Source organism: Chelonoidis abingdonii, chromosome 7, assembly GCF_003597395.2.
Source record: "Chelonoidis abingdonii isolate Lonesome George chromosome 7, CheloAbing_2.0, whole genome shotgun sequence".
Lineage (NCBI taxonomy): Eukaryota > Metazoa > Chordata > Testudines > Testudinidae > Chelonoidis > Chelonoidis abingdonii.
Genome location: NC_133775.1, coordinates 28,854,741 through 28,871,326, shown reverse-complemented (window position 1 = coordinate 28,871,326; position 16,586 = coordinate 28,854,741).

The following is a 16,586-nucleotide window of genomic DNA, read 5'->3' as shown; positions in this document are numbered from 1 at the left end:
CTTGAATAGTTGTGTATCATCTGCAAATTTTGCCATCTCACTGTTTACCCATTTTTCCAGACGAATATGTTGAACAGTACTGGTCCCAGTACTGACCCCTCAAGGATACCACTATTTATCGCGTTCCATTCTGAAAACTGATAATTTATTCCTACCCTTTGTTCCCCATCTTTTAATCAGTTACTGATCAATGAGAGGACTGCCCTCTTATCCCATGATGGCTTACTTTTCAAATGTCAATTTAAATTAAATACATTTTTTTTTAGAAATCTAGACCTGTTATGTATGTTGGTGTAACTTGCATTATTCTTATGTTAAATCTGCATAATCCTAACAAAACATTTACTTTATTCATATTTCTTTTATTTATCTCATTGGTCCTGACACCCCTCCTGTAAATTCGAACACCCACCCCTAATTTCAATTCCTGGGGAAACCACTGCCTATTGTACAAGGCTGTTGTGAAGATAAATCCATAAATACTTCGAGGCACTTGTCGCTTATGAAGATAGAAGCTGTATAAGTACCTAGTTAGAGAAAAAGAGATCACTGAGCTAGGATTTTCTTCTTTTATATAATGACATCTAATAGAAAAACAAATCAAAATAAAACATTCATGCTCATAATTCAGAGGGCAAATCCTCCCTAATCTCATGTAAAAGTAGAGATGTCAAAAGCATTTCAATTTCAAAACCTTTTTCCTTCAAAAGGGACATTTTTAATGAATATTTTCACAAAAAAATAGTTTTTTGTGTGTTTTTAAAAAAGGCAGTTCTCTGTAAAACCAAATATCTACCAGCCAGACCTGAAGTTGCAGTTTATCAGCTGGGAGATACCTGCTGCCTACTCATTTCATATTTTTAAAGTCAAAATAAACAAGTGATGTGAAGCAGAGAAACAAACTGAGAGGACTCAAACAAACAAAGCTGCCCAAATTAGTAACTACCTACAGGCTGGCAATGTGCTAAGGGCAACATACAGCTGATGGATAATATGCTGCTACAATTAACTCTTGTTTCTCTACCAAATAATGTCCTGATGCTGCATCAGAATCTGTTAGCACAGACCCCCTGAACCTGTGTTGAGTCTCATTGAAGTTAATGGAATTCAACATTGACGTTGGGGTATATGCTACTAGATCCCAATGTGACATTGCTGCTGAAATTAGTAATAGCATCATGAGCAGCAACAGTGGCCTACTAAGAGAAGGTAAGAGATGGTTATGGTGCTCTATAAGATAGAGCCAGAGGCTAGTTTGCCTGAGTAACAGCAAAAGATCTTACTGAGGCCACGTCTAGACTACGCGCTGTATCAGCGCGTTAAAATCGATTGCTCGGGAATCGATATATCACGTCTAATCTAGACGGGATATATCGATCCCTGAGCGCGCTTATATCGATTCCGGAACTCCACCAACCCCAACGAAGTTCCGGAATCGACATGGCGAGCCGCGGACATCGATCCCGCGCAGTGAGGACTGGTGAGTAAATCGATTTTAGATATTCAACTTCAGCTACGTTATTTACGTAGCTGAAATTGCATATCTAAAATTGATTTTACCCCGTAGTGTAGACCAGCCCTTAATCTGTTCTTGCTGCAGATGCTGTTGTGTCTGCAGTGATGCCTCTTTTTATCAGTACTATGTCTTTGTGTTAGTGATAGCTAAATTATGGGCCAGTTCTTTCCTATATTTGTGCTCAACTTTCATTGATTTCAACAGCAGTTGCACATGCATATCTGTGAGCAGAGTTTGGTAACTGATCCCTTCTTAATTGCTGCCATGTGTGCCTGTGTCTCTTGTTTCTGTTAAGGTTGCCTCAGTATTCTTGCTAATCTTGCAATTGAGGCTTGCTTCTTCTAGACTTGCATTTTATATGATTCTTAAACCTTTTATTAGGAATATTATAAAATAATTTCCCTGATTTCCACAATCCTTTTCTTACCTTCAACCTCAAGGAAAAAAAGCTGCAAAAAGACGAGATTGCAATTTTCAGACAAGAGAAAGCAGGGGGGCTAATTCTGCAGACCCTTAAGTGTGTGAGTAATTCCAGTCACACCAGTAGCCTTGTTTAGGTCAATCGGTCTAGCCAGGTGGATGAAGATATTCATATGCTTTAGTGTTTTGCAGGATCAGGGCACAAAACTGAAGCCATGAATCAGACAACATGGTTTTGATATTAAATATTTAATTATAGATTTTGTGACCCTTTTAAAAAAAGATACTTGTATATTTTCCCCTTCCAAGTGATTAGAGAGAGAGCACAAAAGTTTAAAAAAAATAAAAAAGGGAACGAGGCCACATGGTACTATATACCAAATTTTAATTTTGTCACCTCCCTTTTCAGTTTCACTAAGTGAAGATACTTTGCAAATAGAAGTTTTTTTCCCCAGCCACTTGGAAAATCACTGACAGGCACTGTCACTGATTTTGCCCTTCAAACATGATATTTTACGTACTATTCCAGTAATTAACATTGCAATATGCAAACTCTGCAAATTTCCCAAAAATTCATTTCATATATATATATATATATATATAATCGTGTAGCCAAGCATCTCCAGGATTAGCTGCTGAGAGAATGCCTGAGGCAGCAGCAGACATGGGAGGAAGACCAAGCAGAAGAAGTGCCATGGCAAGACAAGACCCTTCATGGGATGTACCATCGACAGATAGCTGAGGTGGCTGACATTGGGAAATCCTACCAGTGGCTGGAAAGGGCTGGACTAAAAGACAGCACTGAGGCACTGATCATAGCAGCACAGGAACAGGCACTGAGCACCAGATCCATTGAAGCAGGGGTCTACCACACTAGAGAGGACCCAAGGTGCAGACTGTGCAGAGAGGCCTCAGAGACAGTCCAACACATAGTGGCAGGATGTAAGATGCAGGCAGGAACAGCATACACTGAACGGCACAACCAAGTGGCTGGCATTGTGTACAGGAACATCTGCACAGCGTATGGGCTAGACCCTCCCAAGACCAGATGGGAGATTCCACAGAAGGTTGTGGAGAATAGCAGGGCTAAGATTCTGTGGGACTTCCAGATCCAGACGGACAGGCAGGTACTGGCCAATCAACCAGACATCGTGGTAATAGACAAGGACCAGAAGACAGCGGTGGTGATAGATATAGCAGTGCCAAGTGACAGCAACATCAGGAAGAAGGAATATGAGAAGCTGGAGAAGTACCAGGGCCTGAAAGAGGAACTAGAGAGGATGTGGAAAGTGAAGGCCAAAGTGGTCCCAGTGGTGGTAGGAGCACTCGGGGCTGTGACTCCTAAGCTGGGTGAGTGGCTCCAACAGATCCCAGGAACAACATCAGAGCTCTCTGTCCAGAAGAGTGCAGTGCTAGGAACAGCTAAGATACTGCGCAGAACCCTCAAACTCCCAGGCCTCTGGTAGAGGACCTGAGGTTGAGGAAGACACATACCACCCATAGGGGTGAGAGGGGAATTTTTTTTTTATATATATATAAATTGCCAGGGAAATTCAACAAAATTTATGTGAGTGAAAATTCCACAGATCAGGTATCTACATATAATTTTTCCTTGTTTGCCATAAATAAAATAAAAAAAAATTTACATTTTCAACCAATTTAATTTCATTTTAACACAGATGTGATTTATCTTCTACAGTGAAATGCATTCACCTTCTTCCTGAGTTACTGGGGCAGGGTTGAGCTAGTCAAATGTTGTAGATGCTAACACAACAATGCATGAAAAATAGGCTTCAATCTTCCATGGCATCTGAGGAGGAGGAGGAGGAACAGCAGTGGAGGAAGGAGAGGTGATTCATAATAATAAGAAAAGCCCATTTAGAGATAGCTTTTCATCTTGAAGATAAGAGAGAACAATTAGGATGTTGAATGAGTTGCTAGTGGTCCTGTGACAGGAGTTCAGATACATGAAAAAATTCAATAGCCAACTTACTTCTTTATAGCAAAGCAGGATAGGTGTTTCTATGGATGTGTCTGTGCTGTATGGAATAATTTAAATCTGATTTATGGTTAACATATTCTGCTTATTTACAGAGACTGATGAGATAACTATTATAAAAAGATAAACTTTGCACCTTCTGGTTATTGAAAAAATTATATGTTGTTTGTACAAATTTAATTGTGTTTAACTTTGTTTTCCTCAGTCCCTTTACTTCTTTCTTGCTAACAGAAATACATGGTATTCTAATAATACACCTTTAGTATTTAAATTGTTTTCTTCTTTTGCTTCATGGTTTTTGTAATACAAAACAGTAGGCAGTGATCCATGCAGACTTCCATCTATAATATTAATACAAGCAATATTCCATGCTAATCCATCTCATTAATATTAAAACAAGAAGTGTAAGACTGGTGAGCACTTAATCATTTGCAATTAGCACCTAACTGCTAATTCTGTGGAGGGTTCTTAGAAAGAAAGAAGTGGGGGGGAAGTAGCAGCAGTTTGCTCAATGTTAGTTGATTTAACTTAGAGTATTTAATACAGTGAAAACTCAGTAATTAGAACAATTCTTGTGACCTGACAACTTTCCTTTAATTGATCATTTAAAAATAAAATAAAGTCCCAGTCCCCTCTCTCCCTCAAAGAGAGCAATAGCAGGATGAACACTACCAAATTGACAATCTAGTTTTAGATTCTGCCTTTGGTAGTTTTTTATGATTATCCGGACTGTAATCTGTTTAGGACAGGGAATATATCTTTACTCATTGTGTAAGGCCCAATGCCACACTTCTAGTACTATATACACATAGCAAATAATAATCTGGAGCTGGAAAAAGTGCCAAGATAATCTTTTTAAAATACTGATCCCAAAATTCAGTGAGTGGGAGGGGGAAGAGGATTTGATTGGAGCAGCCTTCTACTATTCTTTGTTGGTGGCTTCTGTTCTGTTCTATCCATTTTATGCCCACCACTGTAGTATTTTAACAGCCTGAGATTACAGGTAATTCAGGGAATGTCAACTAGGGGAAGATATACTGGCATAAAATAAGGTGTGAATTTAAACTGATAGAGTTATATTTGTGTAATTCCCTATGTCGCTGCTTTTATTCCAGAATAAGAGTGGCTTTTTTTAGGAAGGGGTTTAGTTTGTCACTTTGGAAAGAGGTTTAAACTAAACTGAAAAAAGCCAGTCTTGTATATGAAGGGTCTATGCCATATAACTATATAGAGTTAACTCTAGCAGTATAACTATACAAGTGTTACTGGTCAAACTTTCCCATGTAGACAAGCCCTTAGTGAAGGGATTATGTGAAATTTATTTTTAAAATGATGGCATGACCTGGAACAGGCATACCTCTGCCAGTGACTTGTGTCAAGTCTTATACTAGGGAACTGCCTCTTCACCTTGTCTCTCTTCTCTTTTATGTATTTGGACCTTCATTAAACTACTGTCCTCTCATTTTTCTGTTGTCCACTAATGCACTGGTGTTTGCTCTTCTAGGAGGCATGGCTTCTTAGGGGGATGGCGGGGGAAGGGTTGAATGGTGATCTGATTAGAGCACAGGACTGGAAAGCAGGATGCACAGCTGTATTGCCAGCTTTGCTGCTGACTTCCTATGGGGCCTTGTACAAGTCAAATACTCTCTTTGGTTAAGGCTAACTATCTGTGAAATGGGAATAATAATAGTTGCTTACCTAACAGGGTGCTATGGGTTTCGTTATTGTTTGGAAAGAGCTTTGAGATTCTTGGATGAATGGTGCTACATATATGTATATGCAGTGGACTATTATTATGAATCACAGGCAGAAAGAATCTATTCATGCAGCATGGAACTTCTGAAGGGACAATGACAGCAAGGTAGAAGTGCAGAGTTACAAATAGCCTTTCTGTCACTAATCCTGAGGGAAATGTATATACATTTTTAGGATTTATGGTTGAGGATGGGAGCAAAATTAGCTTGGCTCCTGCCTCTCTTCTCTTCTCACTCCCTCCTCTGCAGTGGCCTGACCTAGCATTCGGCACCTAATTCCTCCCTTTACCTTCTCTTTCTTTGAGACTTGGTACTGATTACTAGCATACTTTGCCTCCTCATCTGAGCACTGAGCTCAGGGCTCCCTGTTAAAGTTTCTTCATGCTCATATTCTCTTCTCCCCATTGTGTCCCTACCTTGCACAAGTTACTGGCCTGAGAGGAACCGAGTTGTGGCTGGTCAGAAGGCCAGAGAATGGGAAGGGTATGTTTCTGGCCAGCAAGAAACAGGGCCAGTTTACACAAGAGCAAACTATCCTGGCCTTGCTTGCCAGAGTGAGAAACCCGCTCTCCTCTGACCAAGTCCACAGCTACTCTAGTAAATCCCAGACAGGAACTGACCAGTCCTTATGCTGATTAACATTTTAAGATAGAACAATATGCTAAGGGTTAAAAAACAAGGATGGATACTTTCCAGGGGTGGTGGAGTCTTCCCAAAAGTGTGTGTGTAGGGTGGGGGGGCTGAGCCCTCCACCCACTCTGTGGTCCTGCCCCTTCCCCTCCTTTTCCCTGAAGGCTTCACCCCCCAGCCAATCCGGAAGACAGCTGGGCCAAGGAGCCAGGGCCCCTCCACCTGCGTGGGGTTGGGGGGCCCAAGAGTAGCCCATGTTCCTGGTGTTGTGTATTTGGTTGATTATTGGTTAGATTATTAGGGCATAGCCCAGCCAGCTTCGGACGGTTAGGCGAGCTCTGTGTCTGTAAATAAATGGTAGTTTTGTTAGCTGTCTGCTGTCTGACCGCAAGTGATTTCTTCCTAAACTGGATGCCCCCAAAGATATAACAAGTGGCGACGAGGATGGGATTCCGGTGCTGCTCCAGTAACAGAAGGAAGTAGAAGTCAAGGTAAAGAACAAACAAACAAAAAAACTGCTTGTTGCACTGACTGTGAAAGTGAAACTAAAAATCATGGCTACTCTGACTGGGCCACTGGAACCTTTTGATGAGAATATAGTGCAGTGGCATGTGTATACTGAGCGTTTTGAGCTTTTGGTTTTTGCAAATGACATTACAGAAGAGAAGAAGGTGCCAATATTCTTAAGTGTTGTAGGGGCTGAAACCTACTCCCTGCTAAGCAGCTTACTACACCCTGTTAAGCCTGAGACTAAATCTTACAGTGACATCGTGGAAATCCTGGGGTCCCATTTTTCCCCCAAACCACTGGTAATTGCTGAAAGATATCGGTTCCACAAAAGAGACCAAAAAGAAGATGAAACAGTTGTACAATTTGTAGCAATTTTAAAAAAGCTAGCAGAACACTGTGAATTTAAGGAGATGTTAAATGATGCCCTGCGTGACAAGTTAGTGTGTGGCCTGTACAGTGAAGCTATACGGAAGCGCCTACTGACAGAGGCTCAGCTTACATTACAGAAGGCTGTTGATATTGCTGTCTCCATGGAACTGGCTACAAGGGAGGCGCAATACATCGGTGCATCCCCTAGGGTGCAAAAAGTGTCCCAAGAACCTACCCACAAAACTGTGCAGAGTCAGGAATGTTACCGCTGTGGTAAGCCAGGTCACCAGGCATCAGAATGCTGGTGTAAGGACCTGGTGTGTCGACACTGTGGCAAAAAGGGACACATTGAGTGTGCCTGTAAACAAAAGAAAAAGAGGCCTGTGGTCTGGCCGACAAAAAGAGGAACCCTGCATACCCTAGAGCAGACCCAGGATGATCAAGGTGACACCTCATCGCAAGAGGAAGTGCCACTGCATGTTTTGTCTTTGGCAGTGGGCTCACATGAATACTGGGTAACCCCATTGTTGGATGGCAAACCTATACGCATGGAACTGGACACCGGTGCAGCCGTCTCGCTGGTCTCCGAGACTGTGTATAAAGAAAAGCTACAGCATCTTCCGCTTAAGGCAACAAAAACTGTTCTGAAGACGTATACGGGAGAAGCTGTGCCCATGTTGGGCACTATTGATGTTAAGGTGGAGCTCAATGGACAGGCTGCTAAATTGCCACTGTTTGTGGTGAGAGGTAACTACCCAGCCTTAATGGGTAGGTCTTGGCTTGGGAAGATTCAGCTGAACTGGGCAGAAGTGCACCGGATGACTAAAGAAGAAACCAGTCTAACCCCTATACTAAGGAAACATGCTGCTGTTTTTGGAGATGATTTGGGAAGTATGAAGGGAATCACTGTGACATTGAACATTAAACCTGACAGTCCACCAAAATATCTGAAAGCCCGAACTGTGCCATATGCCATCAGGCCAAAAGTTGAAGCAGACCTGGAGCGCCTGGTCACCAATGGAGTCCTAATACCAGTTACCCATAGCTCATGGGCCACTCCTATCGTCACAATAATGAAGAAAGATGGATCTCTTTGGATTTGCGGTGATTTTAAAGTCACTGTCAACCCAGTGTTGTGTGCAGAGCAATACCCGCTTCTCCACATCGATGACCTCTTCGCAGACCTGGCCGGAGGACAAAAGTTCAGTAAGATTGATCTGAGTCAAGCATATTTACAGATGCATGTCGATGAAAAGTCCCAAGAGCTGTTGACTATTGTGACTCATAAGGGGCTTTATCGATACTGTCGCCTACCCTTCGTAATAGCGTCTGCCCCCGCCCTGTTCCAGGGGGCTATGGACCCAGATCTCGTGTAGTTTGTCAAGAGTTCAGTGCTATCTGGATGATATCCTGGTCACTGGAAGGAATGAAGAGGATCACTTAAAGAATTTAGAGGCTACCCTACAAAGACTGGAAGAGTATGGCCTACGAGTTCGCAAAGACAAGTGTGAATTCTTCAAGCCCTCTGTTGAATATTTGGGACACATCATTGATTCTGCAGGTCTTCATAAGGCCCCTGCAAAAGTTAAAGCTATTGTGGAGGCTCCCCCACCTCGAAATGTAAGCCAGCTGCGCTCGTTTCTAGGACTACTGAACTATTATGGAAAGTTCATCTCACAGTTAGCCACACTGCTAAAACCACTTCATGAGCTCCTTGGGCAGAACAAGGCCTGGAAGTGGACTGAAGCCTGTGATGTTGCATTTAACAAAGCTAAGGATGCATTGCTAAATTCTGAAGTTCTAACGCACTTTGATCCATCCTTACCCCTATAATTGGCCTGCGATGCCTCCCCTTATGGAGTGGGAGCAGTCGTGTCACACATTATGCCTTCGGGAAAAGAGAGACCTATTGCTTTTGCTTCATGCACTCTAAGCAAAGCAGAAACTAACTACGCCCAAATCGAACGTGAGGCATTAGGAATTATTTTTGGAATTCGGAAGTTTCATCAATACCTGTTTGGGTGAAAGTTTACTTTTCTAACAGACCATCGACCTGTGACGTCAATTTTTGGACCCTACACAGGCATTCCCCCATTAGCTGCTAGTTGTATGCAACACTGGACATTGTTACTTTCAACACACACATAAGAAATCAAATATCAGAAATCCACTCTATATGGCAATGCAGATGGCCTCTCAAGGTTGCCTTTGCCGGTCAAACATCAAGATAGTGTCCAAAAGGAAATCTTCTACTTTGAACAGGTAGAGAATACACCCATCACTGCTAGTCAGATAAAGAAGGCAACCCGCGTTGACCCAGTATTGTCCCAAGTTATGGACCTGGTGATGCATGGAAAATCTCAACAAACTTCTCCGGTCTCACTGGACCTTGTTACCTACATGTCCAGGAGGACGGAGTTATCGGTCCAATCTGGTTGTTTGTTGTGGGGGAGACGTGTCATTATTCCACCACCACTGAGATCACAGATGTTAGAACAGCTACATTCCAGTCACTGTGGAATAATGCGCATGAAGGGAATTGCACAAAGCTATTTTTGGTGGCCTGGATTGGACAGTGCTATTGAAGAGAAGGCAAAAGCTTGTATGGGCACCCCTATACCCATGGGACTGGCCTGAAAACCTGTGGCAACGTATTCACATTGACTTCGCTGGCCCCCTTGAAGGAAGCATGTTCTTGGTGGCAATAAATGCCCATTCTAAATGGCTAGAAGTCTGTATAATGCAGTCCAGTACTGCAGAGAGTACTATCCAAAAACTATGGGGACTCTTTAGTGGTTTCGGTCTCCCAGAACAACTTGTGAGCGACAACGGACCGCAGTTCGTCTCTCAGAAGTTTCAAAACTTTATGAAGGCAAATGGGATACACCACATCACGTCAGCACTATATCATCCATCCACCAACGGATTAGCTGAAAGATTTGTGCAGACAATGAAACACGCTTTGAAATCAGCAAGGGGACAACGCTCCATTCAAAAGCGTCTGCATACCTTCTTACTTTCCTACAGAAACACCTCATGCTACGACCCAGGCATCCCCGGCCTTTCTAATGATGGGACGACAGCTGCGCACTTGCTTTGATCTGCTGAAACCTTCTGAACCCCAACAAATTGTGCAACATCAGCAGCAATATCAAGTCATCAGACGGGCACCCAGAGCAAAAGACCGAACCTTTAGCCCGAGACAGCCAGTTTTGGCTTGGAATTATACTTCCAGAGCTAAATGGGTCCCTGCCACGATCATCACTCCAACAGGACCTGTTTCCTACACAGTCCGGACTGCAGAGAATCTTACCTGGCGGCGACATGTAGATCAGCTGTTGCCAGGTCATGCCAGTCCTCAGGACACATCTGCAGTTGACTGGTCTGACTTCACCTCTTCCAGTGAGACACCAAATCACGAATCACCTGTTCCTGACTGTTCTCCTCCATTACTGCCGGCGGCTGAGATACCCCTTTGCCCAGCACTAGCTGATACCACCTCCTCCCTGTTCGTCCTGTGGACCCTGAGCCCATGGAACTTTCAGGTGCAACAACACCAGGAGTTCGCCATAATCCACCTAGGGATAGAAGCCCTTCTCATCGGCTGGATCTTTAGCTAGGGTGAACCCACGGTTATGGGGCAAAATAATCCCCAGGGTTTAACCGGGAATGGAGGCAGTCTACCCTCCTTCTCTAGTCTAGTGTGTGTTTTATTTAGGGGATGTTCTTATTGCGGGGGAGGAATATGTTGTGTATTTGGTTGTCATGGTTTTTGTTCCTATGGCAACTGAGTTAGATTATTAGGGGATAGCCCAGCCAGCTTCGGCCAGTTAGGCGAGCTCTGTGTCTGTAAATAAATGGTAGTTTTGTTATCTGTCTGCTGTCTGGCCTCAAGTGATTTCTTCCTAAACTGTCTGCCCCCAAGGATATAACACCCGGCCCCAGGGTCCCCAGCCCAGTCATGGCTCCCACAGCTGCCTCTGCAGCTCTTACCCCGACCCGACTCAAGTCAGGAGGTGGAGCCATGGTACGAGCTGCCCGGGAAGCTGTGCCCCCCCCATCTGCCTTGGCCAGGGAGCTCAGGGGGCATGGGCAAAGCCTGGGGCTGCTCTCAAGCCCCCACACCACAGACAGGTGGAGAGTATGTGTGTCCCCATTGCTGCCCAGGGTTTCCCAGCTGGGCTCCAGCTGCTGGTGTGCTTGTTGGCCTAGGGGTGGGGCCTCAGGGGGAAGAGGAGGGGCAGGGGTGGGACCTGTGGCAAAAAATGAACAGGACAGGCTCATCCACTTTCAAAAAGTGTGAGGGCCGTGGGCCCCTGTGCCCCCCTGTTCCAGCGCCCCTGGTACTTCCTTTGGGTCAGTAAATACAGCACTAGTTTAGAGTCATCTTGCTGGGGACCTTTTTAATGTCTTTCTTTCTTGCCCTTCCTTGCCCCTGCCGTCCTGCCAGTACAAACCAGTTTGACAATGTCTGTCATACATACTGTATCCCAAGGCCATGACAACTTTACTGTAAATAATAGCGTTACAGAGTTAAATAACAGCAGAGAGGTACAGGCTAGGGAGGGATAACTTTTCAGCTGTGCTCTGAAAAGAGATGAAGAGAGTCAATGAAGTAGAGAGATATAGGGATGCTGTTCCAGACAGCTGGAGCTTCAGAGGAGAAGGCTCTTGTAACAATAATGGCAACTGTGTGGAGAGCAGGTATGGGTAATTAGCCAGCTGCTCTGACACACTGTAGCAGTGCACTTCTGAACAGTTTGTTCAATGCATTCTCACCCCCTGCCTGCTCTGGCCATCCCTGACTATACCCTCCACTCCTGCTTGAAGCCAGGCAGACGAAGGGAACATCAGAAAGGGGAAAAGGAGAAAAACAGAGAAGGTGGGGATTACATTAACAAGTGCCCTAAAGTGCTTGTGCTATCCTGCTTCAGAGCAGTTTGTTAAATACAGTTTCAACTGCTCTGCTCAGGCGGACGGAAAGCTTTGTGTGCTGAGAGGAGGAAAGCGCACAGGGAGGGAAAAGGAAAAAGGGGATTAGGAGTAGGAAGCAGTCAGGGAACAACTGGAGGAGACAAGGAATGAATGGAGGGAATAACAAAGGAAGATGGGACAGGGGAGTGGGAACCAACAGGGAACATGAGGAGAAGGGTGGGAACAGCTGGGGAAGATGCATAGGGAAGAATTGGGGTGAGGAGGCATCTTCCAGGGACCAGCTGGGGGTTTGAGGAGGGAAAATGTTGAAAATCATCCAGAAACAGGAGTGGGGGGGAGAAGTAGAGCGGGGGAGAGAGACAGAAAAATGGGGGGCTTAATGAGAGAGAGAAGGATGAGACCAAAAAAAAGGTCTCAAAGAGAAGGGAGCTCACTATTGATACCTGTTGGTGAATAGGGAGAAGAGCACCCTAGATCTGCTTGAGAACTCCAGATGGACCAGGGCTCTATAGGGGAGCGAGGTCTCTGCCACCAGGGACAGCTCTAGGTATTTTGCCTCCTCAAGCATGGTAGGCAGGCTGCCTTCGGCGGCTTGCCTGTGGGAGGTCCCTGGTCCCGCGAATTCGGCGGCAGCCTGCAGGAGGTCCGCCGAAGTCGTGGGACCAGCTGACCCTCCACGGGCATGCTGCCAAAGGCAGCCTGCCTGCCGCCCTCGCAGCGACCGGCAAAGCACCCCCTGTGGCTTGCTGCCCCAGGCACACGCTTGGTGTGCTGGTGCCTGGAGACGCCCCTGTCTGCCACCATCTGTTGGTGAGGAGGAGGAAATGATTGACTGGGCCAGGCCTTATGTGACAGTGTGACATGAGAAGAAAAGCAGCGCAGAAAGTAAAACAGACAGACAAGGGGAGAGATTGGGAGATGTCACTGGGGGAGTGCATGTGACTGGGGACAGGCAAGCAGACAGAGTTCATTGGGAGAAGAAAAGGAGACGAAGATTGTGGTGGCGGCAGTGGGGAGGGAGTGGGGTGGGGGGAACACAATAAAGAGCATTCTACAAAAGAAGACTGACATTAAAAATTTATTTGTCTTTGTGGAGTCTCTTTCCCCCTTCCCAGACTCCTACCTCCAGGCTTTGCTCAGGCATCCTTCCATTCTAACTCCCTTCCCTGAGTCCAGCAGGAAGTGGCTATGTACTTTGTCTTTGCAGTGCAGGCAAGCAACATGATAAAGCCTCTCTGGAAAAGGAAAGGACAGAATTCTCAAAATGATGAGATGTCACTTGTAGTGTTAGTAGGTTTAATTACAAGGGTCCCATTTAAAGTGGATAGATGGGCTAATGAAATTTTAAAACACTGAACTACAATCTGAGAAATAGGTGCACACTAGAAGCATTCTCTCTTTTCTAGGACAGAAAATGAATAATACAGACAAAATATTATTATCTTAGAAAGATCATGACCAAGTTCTGATTTCCCTCAGACCATAGCTTGCTCTCACACTGTTCTGTTGAGCCCTGCACTCCAGTTTTTCGTGAAGAATTGGCTGACAAAAAACTCTTCATTGATTCCTATACCTTGAGAACTCTTTGGCTGGTCTACACTACGCGTTTAAATTGATTTAAAGAGCGTTAAATCGATTTAACGCTGTACCCGTCCACACTACAACGCCCTTTATATCGATATAAAGGGCTCTTTAAATCGATTTCTGTACTCCACCCCGACGAGAGGAGTAGCGCTAAATTCGATATTAACAATCGGATTACGGTTACAAGTGTGGATGGACATCAGACGTTCTTGGTCTCCGCGGGCGGTATCCACAGTGCACTCACTGACCTCTCGGACAGCAATCTGAACTCGGATTGCAGCGGGCAGGTAACGGAAACCCGCGCAACTTTGGAATTAATTCCGTTTGCCCAGCGTGGGGCTCGTGCACAAGTGGCGATCAGTCTCAACATCCAAAGTACTCCACAAGACCATACCAGAGATACTAATCTGATCTACATGCTATGGGGACGACAAATCTTGTTGTATCAGAGCTCCATTACGAACACGAAATGCCAAAGCATTAATGAAAAAAACTTCCCAGACAACAGAGCTGCGTGACAAGCCGTAACGGGACAGACCGAGATGTCAATAGGACGCTCATCTGGATGGGAGCGGGCTACTGAGGATTCACACTTCCCACCGTCCACCAGCAGCTGCTCTGAAAAAGTATTTGATTTCCTGGCTGAGCTCTCACATGGGTTTTGTAGGTTCAACAACAGTGCTGGCCGTGGTTCAGGAAACAGCTCTCAGTTTCTTCGCCCCTCCAGCCCATGTGGAAAGAAAAGGGAAAGAATCATTTCTTGACTACTTTACCAAATGGTCACGGCACCTCTAATGTGAGCTGGATCAGGCTGCTGCGTAAGAACGCGATGGGGGGATAAGCAGCGTGATGAATTGCAGTGATTCTGCCTCCTCCATCAACCTCTCAGTGGTTGTTAACGCCACACAGATAGCCAAGGTGAAGCCGGGTGGTAAGAAGTGGCTACAAACTAAGGACTAATGTAATCGCTATCACCTCGATGAATACTTAACATGTTGACGAGGCAACATTGCTGGTTACTCCCCCCAGTAGAATAGGAAGAATGGGCCTAATAACCAGCATCATTCAAATAGGCAACTGGGGGCTCAGCTGCAAACAACAGGCCGTTATCTGCTAAAGATGCAAGTACTTCATTCCTGTTACAAGGCAAACAACAGCACCTTAACTGTCTGAACAGCCACCACATCAGCAGATAAACGCCTCTTTCAAAAACAGTTTCCCTGACTGTGTAACAGCCTACTGTTTCATAATTTTGCCCAGGCAGAGTTCCTCACTGCATCTGGAATCACAGAAATTATGAGGGTGCTTATATCAACCTGTTGGGGACCACTCATGAGTTGTGTATTCCCTGTCTTGCACACTGCTTGCTGGCATTGTAATGGCTGGGGGAATCAAAACAAGTGCGGACCGGAATCTCCATCAATGCCATATATCCTGTCCTGTCTGGACACCGTAGCTATCATGTCAAAATATATCGTTAGCTGAGGTTGTGGACCGTATTACAACTCAATAAATTAATACTATCATTGGCACTAACTTTTCTTGTATTTATTGTGTCTCTCTCCTGGCGCCTCGTTTCCCACCATATTCTCTCTCACATTCTGCCTTGGGTGGGTCAGAGGTATGGCTCACTCCTGTTTCTTCTTACTACCTTATTCAGGGGCGTCTGTCCCTCTGGGTCCGGGAAGGGAGAGGAATAGAGGAAATGATTGCAAATTCAGGAAGGAACAGACAACAAGGACTGAATTCTGCACGACTAACTGTTGTAACCTGTGACTTCAATGCATTTTCACAGTATGGTAATTCAGCATATCATTGTGGTTTAAAATTCCCAATTTAGGGACTGTGAATTAGAAATTGGGATTGAGCTTGTTTTATAGATACTATTATCTGGAGTGACCCAGTTATAGTCCAAAGGACTACCATCTTCTGGTGGATTTGGGATGTACGTGAAGTAACTTGGTTTTGGTTTGTCCTCTGTTCTTAGAGGCGGCATCCACCCCATGCTCACTGGTTGAGGTTGTGCAGCGAGAGGTCACTATCACTGAAGTCCCCTACTGAGACCTTTGGAGCTTTGGTGTACTTTACAATATTATAACTTGGGTTTTTCGTTGTGCCAGAGTACGTTAACCTGCCTCCATTCGGTCTGGGAGTGAGCTGTTCGTCTCACGACTTGCGTTGTGGGTATGAAAGAACAATGGAACCTATTTCTGTCGGCTGAATTTATCCTGCTGCAATCTCGATAAATGACTGTAGGACCCATTCTGCCCTGTTACCGACAGCGTGCACCCCATTTGACACATGCAGCCTTAGAAAGTCTAGTGGAATGCCCATGAAGTCAGTGGGTTGCATGGGCTACTGAGCAGAATTAGCCCTGGCCTCTGCAATCTGTTTTGTTTTTCAATTCACTGTAGCTGCAGGAGTTTTTTTGGTTTAGTGGTGTCCTACCTACTAATCTGTGACTGTTGCCCACTTCAGTTCCTGATGTGCCTTCTCTGGCCGCCAGCTCTCAGCCTCGGAGGACATTTTTGGTGAGCAAAGAGTCTATCATGAGAGCATTGCCCACTTTGGAAATTTGGAGATTAAGGTGGAGGCGCCTGATATGAAGCCCCCTGGACATGAAATCATGGTACTCTAATGGGAAGTTCACTTCTGAAGGAGTTACCAGAATTGGACCTGGGGCTTTAGCCTCAGTTACTGTAGGCATGTCTTCTCGTATTGCCCCATTGCTCCTTCAGGCTATCTTGTTAGTCACGGTCCAAAGTGTATCAACCCAGTTTAAGAGTCCTCCTTCCATGCTGACATGGCAGGCTCTTTGCAACATCCCATCGTTTTCACGAGAAACTCATTACATCCAAAGAGAACTTGC